This window comes from Myxine glutinosa, chromosome 10 (genome assembly GCF_964187855.1).
Source record: "Myxine glutinosa chromosome 10, kmMyxGlut1.1, whole genome shotgun sequence".
Taxonomy (NCBI): Eukaryota; Metazoa; Chordata; class Myxini; order Myxiniformes; family Myxinidae; genus Myxine; species Myxine glutinosa.
The window spans coordinates 39,954,699-39,975,878 of NC_136270.1; positions in this window are offsets into that span (position 1 = coordinate 39,954,699).

A 21,180-nucleotide genomic window follows, 5' to 3' on the forward strand; every position below is an offset into this window, starting at 1 on the left:
AGAAATGGAAACTGTGTGCAAGATGGAGAAGAAATGGAAACTGTGTGCAGGATGGAGAAGAAATGGAAACTGTGTGCAGGATGGAGAAGAAATGGAAACTGTGTGCAGGATGGAGAAGAAATGGAAACTGTGCACAAGATGGAGAAGAAATGGAAACTGTGCACAAGATGGAGAAGAAATGGAAACGGTGTGCAAGATGGAGAAGAAATGGAAACTGTGCGCAGGATGGAGAAGAAATGGAAACTGTGCGCAAGATGGAGAAGAAATGGAAACGGTGTGCAGGATGGAGAAGAAATGGAAACTGTGTGCAAGATGGAGAAGAAATGGAAACTGTGCGCAAGATGGAAAAGAAATGGAAACTGTGTGCAGGATGGAGAAGAATTGAAACGGTGTGCAAGATGGATGGGTAATGGAAACGGTGTGCAAGATGGAGAAGAAATGGAAACTGTGTGCAGGATGGAGAAGAAATGGAAACTGTGTGCAAGATGGATGGGTAATGGAAACTGTGTGCAAGATGGATGGGTCATGAAAACTGTGTGCAAGATGGATGGGTAATGGAAACTTTGTGCAAGATGGATGGGTAATGGAAACTGTGTGCAAGATGGATGGGTAATGGAAACTGTGTGCAAGATGGATGGGTAATGGAAACTGTGCGCAAGATGGAGAAGAAATGGAAACTGTGTGCAAGATGGAGAAGAAATGGAAACTGTGTGCAAGATGGAGCAGAAATGGAAACTGTGCGCAAGATGGAGAAGAAATGGAAACTGTGCGCAAGATGGAGAAGAAATGGAAACTGTGTGCAGGATGGAGAAGAAATGGAAACTGTGTGCAGGATGGAGAAGAAATGGAAACTGTGCGCAAGATGGAGAATAAATGGCAACTGTGTGCAAGATGGAGAAGAAATGGAAACTGTGGGCAAGATGGAGAAGAAATGGAAACTGTGTGCAAGATGGAGAAGAATTGGAAACTGTGTGCAGGATGGAGAAGAAATGGAAACTGTGCGCAAGATGGAGGAGAAATGGAAACTGTGCGCAAGATGGAGAAGAAATGGAAACTGTGCGCAAGATGGAGAAGAAATGGAAACTGTGTGCAGGATGGAGAAGAAATGGAAACTGTGTGCAGGATGGAGAAGAAATGGAAACTGTGCGCAAGATGGAGAATAAATGGCAACTGTGTGCAAGATGGAGAAGAAATGGAAACTGTGGGCAAGATGGAGAAGAAATGGAAACTGTGTGCAAGATGGAGAAGAATTGGAAACTGTGTGCAAGATGGAGAAGAAATGGAAACTGTGTGCAAGATGGAGTAGAAATGGAAACTGTGTGCAAGATGGAGAAGAAATGGAAACTGTGTGCAAGATTGAGAAGAAATGGAAACTATGTGCAAGATTGAGAAGAAATGGAAACTGTGTGCAGGATGGAGAAGAAATGGAAACTGTGTGCAAGATGGAGAAGAAATGGAAACTGTGTGCAGGATGGAGAAGAAATAGAAACTGTGCGCAAGATGGAGAAGAAATGGAAACTGTGTGCATGATGGAGAAGAAATGGAAACTGTGTGCAGGATGGAGAAGAAATGGAAACTGTGCGCAAGATGGAGAAGAAATGGAAACTGTGCGCAAGATGGAGGAGAAATGGAAACTGTGCGCAAGATGGAGGAGAAATGGAAACTTTGCGCAAGATGGAGAAGAAATGGAAACTGTGTGCAGGATGGAGAAGAAATGGAAACTGTGCGCAAGATGGAGAAGAAATGGAAACTGTGTGTAGGATGGAGAAGAAATGGAAACTGTGCGCAAGATGGAGAAGAAATGGAAACTGTGTGCAAGATGGAGAAGAAATGGAAACTGTGCGCAAGATGGAGAAGAAATGGAAACTGTGCGCAAGCTGGAGAAGAAATGGAAACTGTGTGCAAGATGGAGGGGTAATGGAAATTGTGTGCAGGATGGAGAAGAAATGGAAACTGTGCGCAAGATGGAGGGGTAATGGAAATTGTGTGCAGGATGGAGAAGAAATGGAAACTGTGTGCAAGATGGAGAAGAAATGGAAACTGTGCGCAAGATGGAGAAGAAATGGAAACTGTGCGCAAGATCGAGGAGAAATGGAAACTGTGCGCAAGATGGAGAAGAATTGGAAACTGTGCGCAAGATGGAGAAGAAATGGAAACTGTGCGCAAGATGGAGAAGAAATGGAAACTGTGCGCAAGATGGAGAAGAAATGGAAACTGTGCGCAAGATGGAGGAGAAATGGAAACTGTGCGCAAGATGGAGGAGAAATGGAAACTGTGCGCAAGATGGAGAAGAAATGGAAACTGTATGCAGGATGGAGAAGAAATGGAAACTGTGCGCAAGATGGAGAAGAAATGGAAACTGTGTGCAAGATGGAGAAGAAATCGAAACTGTGCGCAAGATGGAGAGAAATGGAAACTGTGCGCAAGCTTTTTTTTGTTTGTTTTTTTGTTTTTTTGTATACAAGATCGAGGCTCGTGAAAGAGCGAACATTAATCACACAGAAAGACAAACAGACACATAAAACAAATAACATCGGGAGCGGTAGCCAAGATGGGGAGAGAGGGGGAAGGACACAAACACAACATTTGAGAGCAGAGACCGAGAGACATGGAGACATCGAGAGATCTGTGGGAGGGAGAGGGCTTTGGGGGGGAGGCATGTGAAGGGGGGTGGGGGGTGGGAGAGGTATAAACATATGGACACTGCCAGGATTTCCAGGAAAGAAGTTGGAATTTCAAACAAGGTGGATCTGGGGTGAATTAGTGGGGATAGAAAAGATCAAGGTTATGGATGGGGGAAGATAAGAGATGGTGGTGAACAGCTGTTTTAAAGACCTGGAGGGAGGAGAGGGATTGAAGGGAGTGTGGGAGTTTGTTCCACAGGCGGGAGAAAAGAGGAATGAAAGAGTGAGGGTGAGCAGAGAGCCGAGATTTCGGCAGTTTAACCATCAGAGGGTTGCTGGCAGATCTTGTGCGACCTGTAGGAATATTTGGGGGACAGAGCACAGAGAGAGCTGGGGGAGCAAGGCCGGAGAGGAGTCGTGTGCAAGATGGAGGGGTAATGGAAACTGCGTGCAAGATGGAGAAGAAATGGAAACTGTGCGCAAGATGGAGAAGAAATGGAAACTGTGCGCAAGCTGGAGAAGAAATGGAAACTGTGTGCAAGATGGAGGGGTAATGGAAACTGTGTGCAAGATGGAGAAGAATTGGAAACTGTGTGCAGGATGGAGAAGAATTGGAAACTGTGTGCAGGATGGAGAAGAAATGGAAACTGTGTGCAAGATGGAGAAGAAATGGAAACTGTGTGCAGGATGGAGAAGAAATGGAAACTGTGTGCAGGATGGAGAAGAAATGGAAACTGTGCGCAAGATGGACAAGAAATGGAAACTGTGTGCAAGATGGAGAAGAAATGGAAACTGTGCGCAAGATGGAGAAGAAATGGAAACTGTGCGCAAGATGGAGAAGAAATGGAAACTGTGTGCAAGATGGATGGGTAATGGAAACGGTGAGCAAGATGGAGAAGAAATGGAAACTGTTGCCAAGATGGAGAAGAAATGGAAACTGTGTGCAAGATGGATGGGTAATGGAAACTGTGCGCAAGATGGAGAAGAATTGGAAACTGTGTGCAGGATGGAGAAGAAATGGAAACTGTGCGCAAAATGGATGGGTAATGGAAATGGTGTTCAGGATGGAGAAGAAATGGAAACTGTGTGCAAGATAGAGGGGTAATGGAAACTGCGTGAAGGATGGAGAAGAAATGGAAACTTTGCGCAAGATGGAGAAGAAATGGAAACTGTGCGCAAGATGGAGAAGAAATGGAAACTGTGCACAAGATGGAGAAGAAATGGAAACTGTGTGCAGGATGGAGAAGAAATGGAAACTGTGCGCAAGATGGAGAAGAAATGGAAACTGTGCGCAAGATGGAGAAGATATGGAAACTGTGTGCAAGATGCAGGGGTAATGGAAACTGTGTGCAGGATGGAGAAGAATTGGAAACTGTGTGCAAGATGGAGAGGTAATGGAAACTGTGTGCAAGATGGAGTGGTAATGGAAACTGTGTGCAAGATGGAGAGGTAATGGAAACTGTGTGCAAGATGGATGGGTAATGGAAACTGTGTGCAAGCTGGAGAAGAAATGGAAACTGTGCGCAAGATGGAGAAGAAATGGAAACTGTGTGCAAGATCGATGGGTCATGGAAACTGTGTGCAAGATGGAGAGGTAATGGAAGCGGTGTGCAAGATGGATGGGTAATGGAAACTGTGTGCAAGATGGAGAGGTAATGGAAACTGTGTGCAAGATGGAGAGGTAAAGGAAACTGTGTGCAAGATGGAGAGGTAATGGAAACTGTGTGCAAGATGGAGTGGAAATGGAAACTGTGTGCAAGATGGAGTGGTAATGGAAACTGTGTGCAAGATGGATGGGTAATGGAAACTGTGTGCAAGATGGAGTGGTAATGGAAACTGTGTGCAAGATGGAGTGGTAATGGAAACTGTGTGCAAGATGGAGAGGTAATGGAAACTGTATGCAAGATGGAGTGGTAATGGAAACTGTGTGCAAGATGGAGAGGCAATGGAAACTGTGTGCAAGATGGAGTGGTAATGGAAATTGTGTGAAGATGGAGTGGTAATGGAAACTGCGTGCAAGATGGAGTGGTAATGGAAACTGTGTGCAAAATGGAGAGGTAATGGAAACTGCGTGAAGGATGGAGAAGAAAAGCAAACTGTGCAGGATGGAGAAGAAATGGAAACTGCGTGAATGATGGAGAAGAAATGGAAACTGTGGAGGATGGAGAAGAAATGGAAACTGTGTGCAAGATGGAGAAGAAATGGAAACTGTGTGTAAGATGGAGAAGAAATGGAAACTGTGTGCAAGATGGAGAAGAAATGGAAACTGTGTGCAGGATGGAGAAGAAATGGAAACTGTGTGCAAGATGGAGAACAAATGGAAACTGTGTGCAAGATGGAGAAGAAATGGAAACTGTGTGCAAGATGGAGAAGTAATGGAAACTGTGCGCAACATGGAGAAGAAATGGGAACTGTGTGCAGGATGGATGGGTAACGGGAACTGTGTGCAAGATGGATGGGTAATGGAAACTGTGTGCAAGTTGGATGGGTAATGGAAACTGTGTGCAAGATGGATGGGTCATGGAAAGTGTGTGCAAGATGGATGGGTGATGGAAAATGTGTGCAAGATGGATGGGTAATGGAAACTGTGTGCAAGCTGGAGAAGAAATGGAAACTGTGCGCAAGATGGAGAAGAAATGGAAACTGTGTGCAAGATCGATGGGTCATGGAAACTGTGTGCAAGATGGAGAGGTAATGGAAGCGGTGTGCAAGATGGATGGGTAATGGAAACTGTGTGCAAGATGGAGAGGTAATGGAAACTGTGTGCAAGATGGAGAGGTAAAGGAAACTGTGTGCAAGATGGAGAGGTAATGGAAACTGTGTGCAAGATGGAGTGGAAATGGAAACTGTGTGCAAGATGGAGTGGTAATGGAAACTGTGTGCAAGATGGATGGGTAATGGAAACTGTGTGCAAGATGGAGTGGTAATGGAAACTGTGTGCAAGATGGAGTGGTAATGGAAACTGTGTGCAAGATGGAGAGGTAATGGAAACTGTATGCAAGATGGAGTGGTAATGGAAACTGTGTGCAAGATGGAGAGGCAATGGAAACTGTGTGCAAGATGGAGTGGTAATGGAAATTGTGTGAAGATGGAGTGGTAATGGAAACTGCGTGCAAGATGGAGTGGTAATGGAAACTGTGTGCAAAATGGAGAGGTAATGGAAACTGCGTGAAGGATGGAGAAGAAAAGCAAACTGTGCAGGATGGAGAAGAAATGGAAACTGCGTGAATGATGGAGAAGAAATGGAAACTGTGGAGGATGGAGAAGAAATGGAAACTGTGTGCAAGATGGAGAAGAAATGGAAACTGTGTGTAAGATGGAGAAGAAATGGAAACTGTGTGCAAGATGGAGAAGAAATGGAAACTGTGTGCAGGATGGAGAAGAAATGGAAACTGTGTGCAAGATGGAGAACAAATGGAAACTGTGTGCAAGATGGAGAAGAAATGGAAACTGTGTGCAAGATGGAGAAGTAATGGAAACTGTGCGCAACATGGAGAAGAAATGGGAACTGTGTGCAGGATGGATGGGTAACGGGAACTGTGTGCAAGATGGATGGGTAATGGAAACTGTGTGCAAGTTGGATGGGTAATGGAAACTGTGTGCAAGATGGATGGGTCATGGAAAGTGTGTGCAAGATGGATGGGTAATGGAAAATGTGTGCAAGATGGAGAATAAATGGAAACTGTGTGCAAGATGGAGAACAAATGGAAACTGCGTGCACGATGGAGAAGAAATGGAAACTGTGTGCAAGATGGAGAAGAAATGGAAACTGTGTGCAAGATGGAGAAGAAATGGAAACTGTGTGCAAGATGGAGATGAAATGTAAACTGTGTGCAAGATGGAGAAGAATTGGAAACTGTGTGCAAGATGGAGATGAAATGGAAACTGTGTGCAGGATGGAGAAGAAATGGAAACTGTGGTCAGGATGGAGAAGAAATGGAAACTGTGTGCAAGATGGAGATGAAATGGAAACTGTGTGCAGGATGGAGAAGAAATGGAAACTGTGTGCAAGATGGAGAAGAAATGGAAACTGTGTGCAAGATGGAGATGAAATGGAAACTGTGTGCAGGATGGAGAAGAAATGGAAACTGTGTGCAGGATGGAGAAGAAATGGAAACTGTGTGCAGGATGGAGAAGAAATGGAAACTGTGGTCAGGATGGAGAAGAAATGGAAACTGTGTGCAAGATGGAGATGAAATGTAAACTGTGTGCAAGATGGAGAAGAATTGGAAACTGTGTGCAAGATGGAGATGAAATGGAAACTGTGTGCAGGATGGAGAAGAAATGGAAACTGTGGTCAGGATGGAGAAGAAATGGAAACTGTGTGCAAGATGGAGATGAAATGGAAACTGTGTGCAAGATGGAGATGAAATGGAAACTGTGTGCAGGATGGAGAAGAAATGGAAACTGTGTGCAAGATGGAGATGAAATGGAAACTGTGTGCAGGATGGAGAAGAAATGGAAACTGTGTGCAGGATGGAGAAGAAATGGAAACTGCGTGAAGGATGGAGAAGAAATGGAAACTGCGTGCAGGATGGAGAATAAATGGAAACTGTGTGCAAGATGGAGAAGAAATGGAAACTGTGTGCAAGATGGAGAAGAAATGGAAACTGTGTGCAGGATGGAGAAGAAATGGAAACTGTGTGCAGGATGGAGAAGAAATGGAAACTGTGTGCAAGATGGAGAAGAAATGGAAACTGTGTGCAGGATGGAGAAGAAATGGAAACTGCGTGAAGGATGGAGAAGAAATGGAAACTGCGTGCAGGATGGAGAATAAATGGAAACTGTGTGCAAGCTAGAGAAGAAATGGAAACTGTGTGCAAGATGGAGAAGAAATGGAAACTGTGTGCAGGATGGAGAAGAAATGGAAACTGTGTGCAAGATGGAGAAGAAATGGAAACTGTGTGCAAGATGGAGAAGAAATGGAAACTGTGTGCAAGATGGAGAAGAAATGGAAACTGTGTGCAAGATGGAGAAGAAATGGAAACTGTGTGCAAGATGGAGAAGAAATGGAAACTGTGTGCAAGATGGAGAAGAAATGGAAACTGTGCGCAAGATGGAGAAGAAATGGAAACTGTGTGCAGGATGGATGGGTAATGGAAACTTTGTGCAAGATGGATGGGTAACGGGAACTGTGTGCAAGATGGATGGGTAATGGAAACTGTGTGCAAGATGGATGGGTAATGGAAACTTTGTGCAAGATGGATGGGTAACGGGAACTGTGTGCAAGATGGATGGGTAATGGAAACTGTGTGCAAGTTGGATGGGTAATGGAAACTGTGTGCAAGATGGATGGGTCATGGAAAGTGTGTGCAAGATGGATGGGTGATGGAAAATGTGTGCAAGATGGAGAAGAAATGGAAACTGTGTGCAAGATGGAGAAGAAATGGAAACTGTGTGCAAGATGGAGAAGAAATGGAAACTGTGTGCAAGATGGAGAAGAAATGGAAACTGTGTGCAAGATGGAGAAGAAATGGACACTGTGTGCAAGATGGATGGGTAATGGAAACTGTGTGCAAAATGGAGAAGAAATGGAAACTGTGTGCAAGATGGAGAAGAAATGGAAACTGTGTGCAAGATGGAGAAGAAATGGAAACTGTGTGCAAGATGGAGAAGAAATGGAAACTGTGTGCACGATGGATGGGTAATGGAAACTGTGTGAAGGATGGAGAAGAAATGGAAACTCTGTGCAAGATGGAGGGGTTATGGAAACTGTGTGCAAGATGGAGATGAAATGGAAACTGCGTGCAAGATGGAGAAGAAAAGGAAAACTGTGTGCAAGATGGAGAAGAAATGGAAACTGTGTGCAGAATGGAGAAGAAATGGAAACTCTGTGCAAGATGGAGGGGTTATGGAAACTGTGTGCAAGATGGAGAAGAAATGGAAACTCTGCGCAAGATGGAGAAGAAATGGAAACTGTGTGCAAGATGGAGAAGAAATGGAAACTGTGTGCAAGATGGAGAAGAAATGGAAACTGTGTGCAAGATGGAGAAGAAATGGAAACTGTGTGCAAGATGGAGAAGTAATGGAAACTGTGCGCAAGATGGAGAAGAAATGGAAACTGTGTGCAAGATGGATGGGTCATGGAAAGTGTGTGCAAGATGGAGAAGAAATGGAAACTGTGTGCGAGATGGAGAAGAAATGGAAACTGTGTGCAAGATGGAGAACAAATGGAAACTGTGTGCAAGATGGAGAAGAAATGGAAACTGTGTGCAAGATGGAGAAGAAATGGAAACTGTGTGCAAGATGGAGATGAAATGGAAACTGTGTGCAGGATGGAGAAGAAATGGAAACTGTGTGCAGGATGGAGAAGAAATGGAAACTGCGTGCAGGATGGAGAAGAAATGGAAACTGCGTGCAGGATGGAGAATAAATGGAAACTGTGTGCAAGATGGAGAAGAAATGGAAACTGTGTGCAAGATGGAGAAGTAATGGAAACTGTGTGCAAGATGGAGAAGAAATGGAAACTGTGTGCAAGATGGAGAAGAAATGGAAACTGTGTGCAAGATGGAGAAGAAATGGAAACTGTGTGCAAGATGGAGAAGTAATGGAAACTGTGTGCAAGATGGAGAAGAAATGGAAACTGTGTGCAAGATGGAGAAGAAATGGAAACTGTGTGCAAGATAGAGAAGAAATGGAAACTGTGCGCAAGATGGAGAAGAAATGGAAACTGTGCGCAAGATGGAGAAGAAATGGAAACTGTGCGCAAGATGGAGAAGAAATGGAAACTGTGCGCAAGATGGAGAAGAAATGGAAACTGTGTGCAGGATGGATGGGTAATGGAAACTGTGTGAAGGATGGAGAAGAAATGGAAACTGTGTGCAAGATGGAGAAGAAATGGAAACTGCGTGCAGGATGGAGAAGAAATGGAAACTGCGTGCAGGATGGAAAATAAATGGAAACTGTGTGCAGGATGGAGAAGAAATGGAAACTGCGTGCAGGATGGAGAAGAAATGGAAACTGTGTGCAAGATGGAGAAGAAATGGAAACTATGTGCAAGATGGAGAAGAAATGGAAACTGCGTGAAGGATGGAGAAGAAATGTAAACTGTGTGCAAGACGGAGAAGAAATGGAAACTGTGTGGAGGATGGAGAAGAAATGGAAACTGTGTGCATGATGGAGAAGAAATGGAAACTGTGTGCAGGATGGAGAAGAAATGGAAACTGTGTGCATGATGGAGAAGAAATGGAAACTGTGTGCAATATGGAGAAGAAATGGAAACTGCGTGAAGGATGGAGAAGAAATGGAAACTGCGTGAAGGATGGAGAAGAAATGGAAACTGTGTGCATGATGGAGAAGAAATGGAAACTGCGTGAAGGATGGAGAAGAAATGGAAACTGCGTGAAGGATGGAGAAGAAATGTAAACTGTGTGCAAGATGGAGAAGAAATGGAAACTGCGTGAAGGATGGAGAAGAAATGTATACTGTGTATGTATACTCATCTTGGCAGATGGAGAAGAAATGAACCTGCGTGAAGGATGGAGAAGATATGGAAACTGTGTGCAATATGGAGAAGAAATGGAAACCTTGTGCATGATGGAGAAGAAATGGAAACTGTGTGCAGGATGGAGAAGAAATGTAAACTGTGTGCAATATGGAGAAGAAATGGAAACTGCGTGAAGGATGGAGAAGAAATGGAAACTGCGTGAAGGATGGAGAAGAAATGGAAACTGTGTGCAAGATGGAGAAGAAATGGAAACTGTGTGTAAGATGGAGAAGAAATGGAAACTGCGTGAAGGATGGAGAAGAAATGAAAACTGCGTGAAGGATGGAGAAGAAATGGAAACTGCGTGAAGGATGGAGAAGAAATGGAAACTGTGTTCATGATGGAGAAGAAATAGAAACTGCGTGAAGGATGGAGAAGAAATGTAAACTGTGTGCAAGATGGAGAAGAAATGGAAACTGTGTGCAAGATGGAGAAGAAATGGAAACTGCGTGAAGGATGGAGAAGAAATGTAAACTGTGTGCAATATGGAGAAGAAATGGAAACTGTGTGCAGGATGGAGAAGAAATGTAAACTGTGTGCAATATGGAGAAGAAATGGAAACTGCGTGAAGGATGGAGAAGAAATGGAAACTGCGTGAAGGATGGAGAAGAAATGGAAACTGTGTGCAAGATGGAGAAGAAATGGAAACTGTGTGTAAGATGGAGAAGAAATGGAAACTGCGTGAAGGATGGAGAAGAAATGGAAACTGCGTGAAGGATGGAGAAGAAATGGAAACTGCGTGAAGGATGGAGAAGAAATGGAAACTGTGTTCATGATGGAGAAGAAATAGAAACTGCGTGAAGGATGGAGAAGAAATGTAAACTGTGTGCAAGATGGAGAAGAAATGGAAACTGTGTGCAAGATGGAGAAGAAATGGAAACTGCATGAAGGATGGAGAAGAAATGTAAACTGTGTGCAAGATGGAGAAGAAATGGAAACTGCCTGAAGGATGGAGAAGAAATGGAAACTGCGTGAAGGATGGAGAAGAAATAGAAACTGTGTGCAAGATGGATGGGTCATGGAAACTGTGTGCAAGATGGAGAAGAAATGGAAACTGCGTGAATGATGGAGAAGAAATGGAAACTGTGTGCAAGATGGATGGGTCATGGAAACTGCGTGAATGATGGAGAAGAAATGGAAACTGCGTGAATGATGGAGAAGAAATGGAAACGGTGTGCAAGATGGAGAAGAAATGGAAACTGCGTGAATGATGGAGAAGAAATGGAAATGGTGTGCAAGATGGATGGGTAATGGAAACTGTGTGCAAGATGGATGGGTAATGGAAACTGTGTGCAAGATGGATGGGTAATGGAAACTATGTGCAAGATGGATGGGTAGCGAAAACGTTGTGTAGAACGGATCATAGAGGGACCTACAGGGCCTTCAGAAAGTATTCACACCCCTTGACTTTTTCACATTTTGTTGTGGTGCAGCCTGAATTTAAAATGGGTTTAATTGATTATTGGATTATTTGATTAAATGGATTATTTGTCACTGATTTGCACATAATACCCCCATAATGTCAAAGTGGAACTTTGTTTTCAGAAATTTTTCACAAAATAATCAAAATGAAATCCAGAAATGTCTAATTTACAAAAGTATTCAACATCCTGAGTGAACACTTCGTAGATGCATCCTTGGTAGTGATTACAGATTCGGGACTTCTTGGGTATGTATGTCTGTATCAGCTTTGCACATCTGGATTTTGGGAGTTTCTCCCATTCTTCCTTACAGTTTGCTCAAGCTTTGTCAAGTGGGATGGGGAGTGTCAGTGAACAGCAATCTTCAAGTGTTTCTCATCATTATCATTGGGTGGCTCGCGATTGGACACTACTGACAATCTTTTTCCAATGTTCTCTTCTCGCCATTGCTTCAGGTAGTCGGTCACGCCTGTTGATTTTGGTCTCGCCTGTTGATTTTGGTGTCACGTACCAGTATATCGATGTAGGTTGTAGTGGGTTGTCCTCTTGAGCGGTGACCATGAGGTTTCCAGAAAAGTACCGTCCTTGCCATCTCTTGATCACTACAGATTCTCAATAGGATTCCAGTCTCGACTTTGGCTGGGCCACTCAAGGACTTTCACTTTCTTGTTCTGAAGCCATTCCGGTGTTGCTTTGGCTGGATGCTTGGGGTCATTGTTCTGTTGGAACGTAAATCTTCACTGCAGTCTAAAGTCTTTCGCACTCTGAAGCAGGTTCTCCTCAAGGATTTGCCTGTATTTGGCTCCATTCATTGTTCCCTTTGTCCTTACAAGTCTCCCAGTCCCTGCTGCTGAAAAGCATCTCCATAGCATGATTCTGCCACCACCATGCTTCAAGGTAGGGAAGGTGTTAAATGGGTGATGAGCTGTGCTTGGTTTCCGCCAGATGTAACGCAGATGTAACGCTTTCAGACCAAAGAGTTCCATTTTCGTCTCATCAGACCACATAATATTTTCACCCATGCTCTGAGTCTTTCACATGCTTTTTTGCAAACTCCTAGTGTGCTGCCTTGTACTTTTTTTCTCAGGAGTGGCTTCCGTATGGCCACGCTACCTTAAAGCCAAGATTTGTGAAGTGCTGCAGAGACTGTTGTCCTTCTGGCAGGTTCTCTCATCTCAGCCAAGGAACTCTGTAGTTCTGTCAGAGTGGTCATTTGATTCTTGGCCACCTCCCTGACAAAGGTCCTTCTTGCCCTGTTGCTCAGTTTGGTCAGACAACCAGCTCTAGGAAGAGTCTATGTAGTTCCATATTCTTGCCATTTCCTAACGATGGAGCTGACTTTGCTCTTGATAACTTTCCACCCTCTAGAAATTGTTTTATACCATTCCCCAGATCAATGCCTCCTCACAATTCGATCTCGTAGTTCTACAGAGGGTTCCTTAGACTTCATGGTAGTTTCTGCTCTGGCATGCACTGTGAACTGTGTGACCTTATATAGAAAGGTGTGTTTCTTTCTAAATAATGCCCAATCAATTGAATTGATCACAGGTGGACACCCATCAAGTTGTAGAGACATCTCGAGGATGATCAAAGGAGATTGGATGTACCTGAGCTCAATTTGGAGTGTCATAGCAAAGGGGTTGAATACCTATTGACTCAACACATTTCGCCTTTTCATTTTTAATTATTTTGTAAAAAATTCCAAAAATAAAATTCCAGTTTGACATTACGGGATATTATGTGTAGATCAAAGACAAAACAATTATCAATTTAATCCATTTTTATTGCAGGTTGTAGTACAACAAAATGTGAAAAAGGTCAAGCAGTGTGAATACTTTCTGAAGGCACTGTATGTGAAGGACAATGATCGAGGAAGGATGGAGTGACAGAGGAATGAACGTTACAACTGACAGATTGGTAGAAGAAAACGTGAAGGATGGAGTGGTAGAGAGAGTGTATGAAGGAAGGAATGGTAGAGGAAACTGTGTTCAGGTTTCAGTTGATTTCGGATTGATATGGTGTCGATGTAGCACAGGCTTGATGGGCCGAATGTCCTTCTCGTGCCTTATTGTCCTTTGGTAAGGTATGAATGGTAGAGGAAGCCACGATACCACTTCACCCCTCACGTGATGTCCTCGGAGAAAAGAAACTCCACTTTCTTGGAATTGAGTCAACATTCCCAGAATTCATTTGGGGACAGAAACGACAGAAAATGTGGTCTGGGCTGCTTTCCAGTTCCATCCCAACCAGGTGAGCTCCCTCAAACAATTGAATGATGTCAACATAAAAGGTGCTCATTAAAAGGCGCTGACGTCATGAAGTGACAAGTTGTACCCCAAGGTGTGAATACCTGAGTGAGTCGGATACGGTGAGGTTACAGTGAAACAGCACAAACTGATTGTTTACCCCCAAGGTGTGAATACCTGAGTGACTCGCATACTGTGAGGTGGCTCCTAAAGGTGTGGGATTAAACTCGAAGGCGACCTCTCCTAAAGGTGTGCGATTAAACTCGAAGGCGACCTCTCCTAAAGGTGTGCGATTAAACTTGGTCAACTCTCCTAAAGCTGTGCAATTAAACTGGAAGGTCTCCTGTCTTGAAGGTGTGGAATTCAACGTAAGGATTACCTCTTCTGAAGGTATGTGGCTCAACTGGATCTTCACACCCTAATGTTGTGGAATTCAACTTTACGGTTACCTCCTCTGAAGGTAGGTTATTCAATTCGAAGGCAAATCCTGAAGGTGTGCAATTCAATTCAAAGGTCTCCTCTCATAAAGGTGCGCAATTAAACACGAAGGATCCCTCTCTAATAAAGGTATGCGATTAAACTCGAAGGATTACTTGTCCTAAAGGTGAGCGATTAAACTCAAAGGTCCTCTCTCATTAAAGATTTACGATTCAATTTAATGATCCCTTCTCCTAAAGGTGTGCGATTCAACTCGAAGGTCCTCTCTCATTAAAGATGTACGATTCAATTTAATGATCCCTTCTCCTAAAGGTGTGCGATTCAACTCGAAGGTCCTCTCTCATTAAAGATGTACGATTCAATTTAATGATCCCTTCTCCTAAAGGTGTGCGATTCAACTCGAAGGTCTCCTCTACTAAAGGTGTAGAATTCAATTATAAAAAGTCCTCTCTCCTAAAGGTGTGCGATTCAATTCAAAGATCCCTTATCCTAAAGGTGTGCGATTAAACTCGAAGGTCCTCTCTCATTAAAGATGTACGATTCAATTTAATGATCCCTTCTCCTGAAGGTGTGCGATTCAACTCGAAGGTCTCCTCTACTAAAGGTGTAGAATTCAATTATAAAAAGTCCTCTCTCCTAAAGGTGTGCGATTCAATTCAAAGATCCCTTATCCTAAAGGTGTGCGATTAAACTCGAAGGTCCTCTCTCATTAAAGATGTACGATTAAATTCAATGGTCCCTTCTCCTAAAGATGTGCGATTCAATTCAAAGATCCCTTATCCTAAAGGTGTGCGTTTAAACTCGAAGGTCCTCTCTCATTAAAGGTGTGCGATTCAATTCAAACGTCCCCTCTCCTAAAGGTGTGCGATTGAAGTAAAAGCCCCCTCTCCTAAAGGTGTGCGTTTAAACTCGAAGGTCCTCTCTCATTAAAGGTGTGCGATTCAATTAAAACGTCCCCTCTCCTAAAGGTGTGCGATTGAAGTAAATGCCCCCTCTCCTAAAGGTGTGCGATTGAAGTAAACGCCCCCTCTCCTAAAGGTGTGCGATTGAAGTAAAGGTCCCCTCTCATAAAGGTGTGCGATTAAACTCGAAGGTCCTCTCATTGAAGGTGTGCGATTCAATTCAAACGTCCCCTCTCCTAAAGGTGTGCGATTGAAGTAAACGTCCCCTCTCCTAAAGGTGTGCGATTAAACTCGAAGATCCTTTATCCTAAAGGTGTGCAATTCAACTCGAAAGACCCCTCTCCTAAAGGTGTGCGATTAAACTCAAAGGTCCTCTCTCATTATAGGTTTGCCATTCATCTCGAATGTTCTCTCCTGACTGCGCGCCGACCGCTCACTCTCCTCCTATCGGCACGTGACCCTCGCACGGTCACACAATTATAAACCTCGTCACACACCCTCCCCTCGTATTGCACACCTCGCAGGAATTCGCAATCATGCATTTCAATTCGATAGTCGCGAATATTTTAAACTCTTCTTTTCATGCGATGTGCAGCGCGGTGAGGACGGGGCGGGGCCGGTCTACGGCACTAACAGTCGCTCGGTGGAGGGAGGGGGCGTGGTTTGAAATGATGAGGTTTTTTTTTTTAAGTTCCTCGAAAGGTTTGTCACGAAAGTCGGACTGGATTTCTATCCGCACCGGAGCTGGACTGCCCTCGTCATTTTTCGATTGTTTTTCCCCTTCATTCCTCGAATTCGGGTGTCGTTTCCATGGTTACCGTTTGACATCCTCCTTCTCGTTTTATCATCTCCTCCCAGCTCACTTACTCGTTCATCATCCATGGGAAAAAAAAATCACCGTCTCGACGACGATTAAACGTTCCTTACAGCCACGACGTGTTCGACCTTTTTTTTTTTACCGTCATCAGACGTTTCCGCCCTTCATACATTCAAACTCAAAACCGTTAAACGATCGTCGTCGTTGATGGAAATGTCGGTCACGTGGGTGCTTTTCTTGCTCCTCTCCTCCTCCTCCTCCTCCCAACTTCACACCACGTGATCGCGTTAAATCTTCATCCGCCGCATGGCGTCCCTTTTCCTCACGAAAGAGCTTTATCATCCAAGATAGGAATTTTCCTCGAAGGAAGGACCAAAACGTGTAACCGCAGTGAACACGTGACGCAACCACATTCCCACCGCCGTGTTTTGCAGGGCGGTAATAATAATGACGTCGAGGGAGACTAAGTATCGTCGGTGGTTGTGCGATCCCGACGGCTCGGTGGCGCACACAGCACGTGCACGCGCACGGCTCACCACTCCCCTCACCTCCCCCACCGCCTTGGGGATTTTCCACTGAACCACGTGCACGGAATGGCGCCGATGGCCTTTGTCCCTGAGCTGCGATCTCTTCTTTTTCGACTTCTTGGTGTTTCATCAGCGGTGACTCCACGTGCGTGTTTTGAGTGATTTCTCAACAACCAAAGTGCTGCGTAAACACAACCACAAAGCGGTTATCCTGTTCCTATCAAGATGTCCTTGTGAACACAGAGTTCCCTCGAAACACTCGATTTGCTAAAAACAAACAAACAAAAAAGTTTTTTTTTAAATCTTAAAAACAAACATTTTTTAAAGTTTGTGTTTTAATCCCTTTCTTACATGATAACAAGCATTCCATAACAAGCATTCCATACCATCATCCATGACGGTTGTTCTCGAATCCATTTTGTGAGTACAGTAGGTCAGTGTGTTGCTGATGGAACCGGTTGAGTCCGGTTTTAAACTTGGTTTATCATTAATCTTTCAAAAACGATAACAACGGGGACCTCCCCTCCCCCTACGATGTCATTAACCCTGTGGGCTGTGAATGCCCCCCAAACCCCCCAAAATGTAATTTTAATAATCCCTGTGATTACTCCCCCATTTCATTACTCATGTCACCTTGACCCTCGCCCTTCTTCACTTTTCATTTACCATCAACTGCTCTAATTAAAGAAAGTAGGAGATCATGTTTCCACTGCTCACCACATATCACGTGATTCTTACCACGCTCCCTCCACCTCTTTACATGATGGATTGTTTCCACCACCCCCACCCCCCAGCTCTCACGTGATTGTTTCCACCACCCCCCAGCTCCCACGTGATTGTTTCCACCACCCCCCCCCAGCTCTCAGGTGATTGTTTCCACCCCCCCCCCCAGCTCTCACATGATTGTTTCCACCCCCGCCCCCCCAGGTCTCACGTGATTGTTTCCACCCCCCCCCAGCTCTCACGTGATTGTTTCCACCCCCCCCCCAGCTCTCACGTGATTGTTTCCACCCCCGTCCCCCCAGGTCTCACGTGATTGTTTCCATCCCCACCCCCCCAGCTCTCACGTGATTGTTTCCACCCCCGCCCCCCCAGCTCTCACATGATTGTTTCCACCCCCGCCCCCCAGCTCTCACGTGATTGTTTCCACCCCCGCCCCCCCAGCTCTCACATGATTGTTTCCACCCCCGCCCCCCCCCCAGCTCTCACATGATTGTTTCCACCACCCCCCAGCTCTCACATGATTCATTGTTTATTTGTTTTCACACCACTCCGAACCTTCTCACATGATTGGTCACTCATTATGACTGCATTTATCATTGTTTACTCATTACATCCCAGACAAAGGTGGATGGAGGTTATGTTTTCACCCCTGTCTGTTTGTCTGTTTGTCTGTTTGTCTGTTTGTTACTTGTAAAATCGAAGATTTCAAGTTTATTGGTCCATCGATTTAGTTATTCTGTCTTCTCTGTCTGTCTAACTGTTTGTCTGTCTATCTGTCTGTTCATTTGTTTGTCTGTCAATTGCCTGCACGTCACAATTCTAAAACAACTGTCATGAAACTTTAACCGAGTTGTAGAGGTACGCCCCAAATGAGAATCCTATTGATTTAGAGGTCAAAGGTCATCTCAAGGTCAAACATCTAATATCATCCATTTTCATCTGAAAAATCGTCACTTTCCATCCTATTAAACTTGAAAAATAAACAGCAATTACATAGTGCATCATTGAATTGGGAAAACAACTATTTTTGAGGTCAACAGGTTACAGGTCAACTCAAGATCAAACTTCCAAAATCATCAATTTTCATCTGAAAAATCATCAATTTTCATCCGATTGACTTGAAAATTAAACAGCAATTGCATAGTACCTCAATGAATTGGGAAACCAACTATATTTGAGGTTAAACAGGTCAAAGGTCAACTCAAGGTGAAACTTCTACAATCGTCAAATTTCTTCGGAAAAATCATCAATTTTCTTCCAATTAACCTGAGCTTTGATTTAGATTGTCAATTTTAATCTTAACGAAATGACAATTTGATGTAGCCATGGCAACATTTTTTGGGGGGAGTGGCTGCATTTTGCAACTATCGTGCTCTGCACGGCATCTTTCTTGTTACTTGCGAAAATCAAAGACTTTTCAAGTATATTGGTTGGTCTTGTGCGTTATTCTGTCTGTCTGTATGTTAATCACCTACAGGTTTGAAACCGATCTTTATGAAACTTCACCAAATGTTGGAGTTGGTCATAAGCAAGAATCCTATTGAATTTGAGGTCAAAAGGTCAAAAGTCCAACATAGGCCAAAGGTCAACAACTTTGTCAAATTTCTAAAATTGTCAATTTTCATCTGATTCACTTGAAATTTGAAGATGATTTATACATCAGGTCACTCAATTCAACAACCAATTATTTTGGAGATTAAGGTTGACGAAAAGGTCAACATAGGCCAAAATTCTAAAATTGTCAATTTTCATCTGATTCACTTGAAATTTGAAGATGATTTATACATCAGGTCACTCAATTCCACAACCAATTATTTTTGAGATTAAGGTTGACGAAAAGGTCAACATAGGCCAAAATTCTAAAATTGTCAATTTTCATCTGATTCACTTGAAATTTGAAGATGATTTAATACATCAGGTCACTCAATTCAACAACCAATTATTTTTGAGATTAAGGTTGACGAAAAGGTCAACATAGGCCAAAATTCTAAAATTGTCAATTTTCATCTGATTCACTTGAAATTTGAAGATGATTTATACATCAGGTCACTCAATTCAACAACCAATTATTTTTGAGATTAAGGTTGACGAAAAGGTCAACATAGGCCAAAATTCTAAAATTGTCAATTTTCATCTGATTCACTTGAAATTTGAAGATGATTTATACATCAGGTCACTCAATTCAACAACCAATTATTTTTGAGATTAAGGTTGACGAAAAGGTCAACATAGGCCAAAATTCTAAAATTGTCAATTTTCATCTGATTCACTTGAAATTTGAAGATGATTTATACATCAGGTCACTCAATTCCACAACCAATTATTTTTGAGATTAAGGTTGACGAAAAGGTCAACATAGGCCAAAATTCTAAAATTGTCAATTTTCATCTGATTCACTTGAAATTTGAAGATGATTTAATACATCAGGTCACTCAATTCAACAACCAATTATTTTTGAGATTAAGGTTGACGAAAAGGTCAACATAGGCCAAAATTCTAAAATTGTCAATTTTCATCTGATTCACTTGAAATTTGAAGATGATTTATACATCAGGTCACTCAATTCAACAACCAATTATTTTTGAGATTAAGGTTGACGAAAAGGTCAACATAGGCCAAAATTCTAAAATTGTCAATTTTCATCTGATTCACTTGAAATTTGAAGATGATTTAATACATCAGGTCACTCAATTCAACAACCAATTATTTTTGAGATTAAGGTTGACGAAAAGGTCAACATAGGCCAAAATTCTAAAATTGTCAATTTTCATCTGATTCACTTGAAATTTGAAGATGATTTATACATCAGGTCACTCAATTCAACAACCAATTATTTTTGAGATTAAGGTTGACGAAAAGGTCAACATAGGCCAAAATTCTAAAATTGTCAATTTTCATCTGATTCACTTGAAATTTGAAGCGGATTTGCACATCAGGTCACTGAATTCCAACCACCCATTATTTTTTTTAGGTCAACATAGGTCAAAGGTCAATAACTTACGTGAGCTTTCTAAAGTAATCAATTTTCATCCGATTGGCATGAAATTTGAACGGGATTTGCACATCCGGTCACTTAATTCAACCACCAATTATTTTTGATGTCTAAAGGTGTCATACCTTTCAGTCAAGGCCAATTATCAAGGCCAATTGTCAAGGCCAAGGCCAATGTCAAGGCCAATTTCAGTCAAGGCCAAAGTCAAGGCCAAAGGCCTTTCAGTCAAGGCCAAGGAAGTCAAGACAGGCCAATTTTCTAAAATCGTCCATTTTGATTTGATTGACTTGAAATTTCAAGAGGATTTGCATACTTGATCATTGAATTCAACCACCAATTATTTTTGAGGTCAACATAGGCCAAAGGTAAACAACTTATTTCAGGGATTTCACAAGTATTGTGCTTGGCACGACATATTTCGTGTTTGTTTGTCTGTCTGGGAACAGGATATCTCAAAAAAGTTGTGGACGGATTGGGACGACATTTACCCCCCATAATAAAAACTCCCAAATTCACCTTTTTCAAATTCCGTTTTCTTTCCTGAAAGTCCTGGTCGTGTCCATTTGTTTTATACCATCCCCCCTCAGACCTCTCTCTTCCATAGATCTCCCGATGTCACTGTTCTCTACTGTTGTTGTGCTTCCCTCTCTCTCCCACTTTTGTCTCCCGCTCCCTTTATTATATGTTTTATGTGTTAGCTCTTACACGAGCCTCGACTTAGTATTCAAAAAACAAGACCGAAAGTCTAAGAGTGGCGTATCCGGGCTTGTAAAATATTATAAACCACAAACACACATGATTAGATTTCTAAACAGTCAAAAATGCTGTTTATAACATTAAACAAAGAAATTTGGAGGAATCCAGACATCCATGAGATAAGTTTCACTTATAGAACTGAAGGAAGATCTACTGTAATCTAGATTATACCCCACAAGGTTTGAGTACATACCGTTTTGTTGGAAGAAACGTAACGCCGATGCTTTTGATATTTCATAGTCATTTTA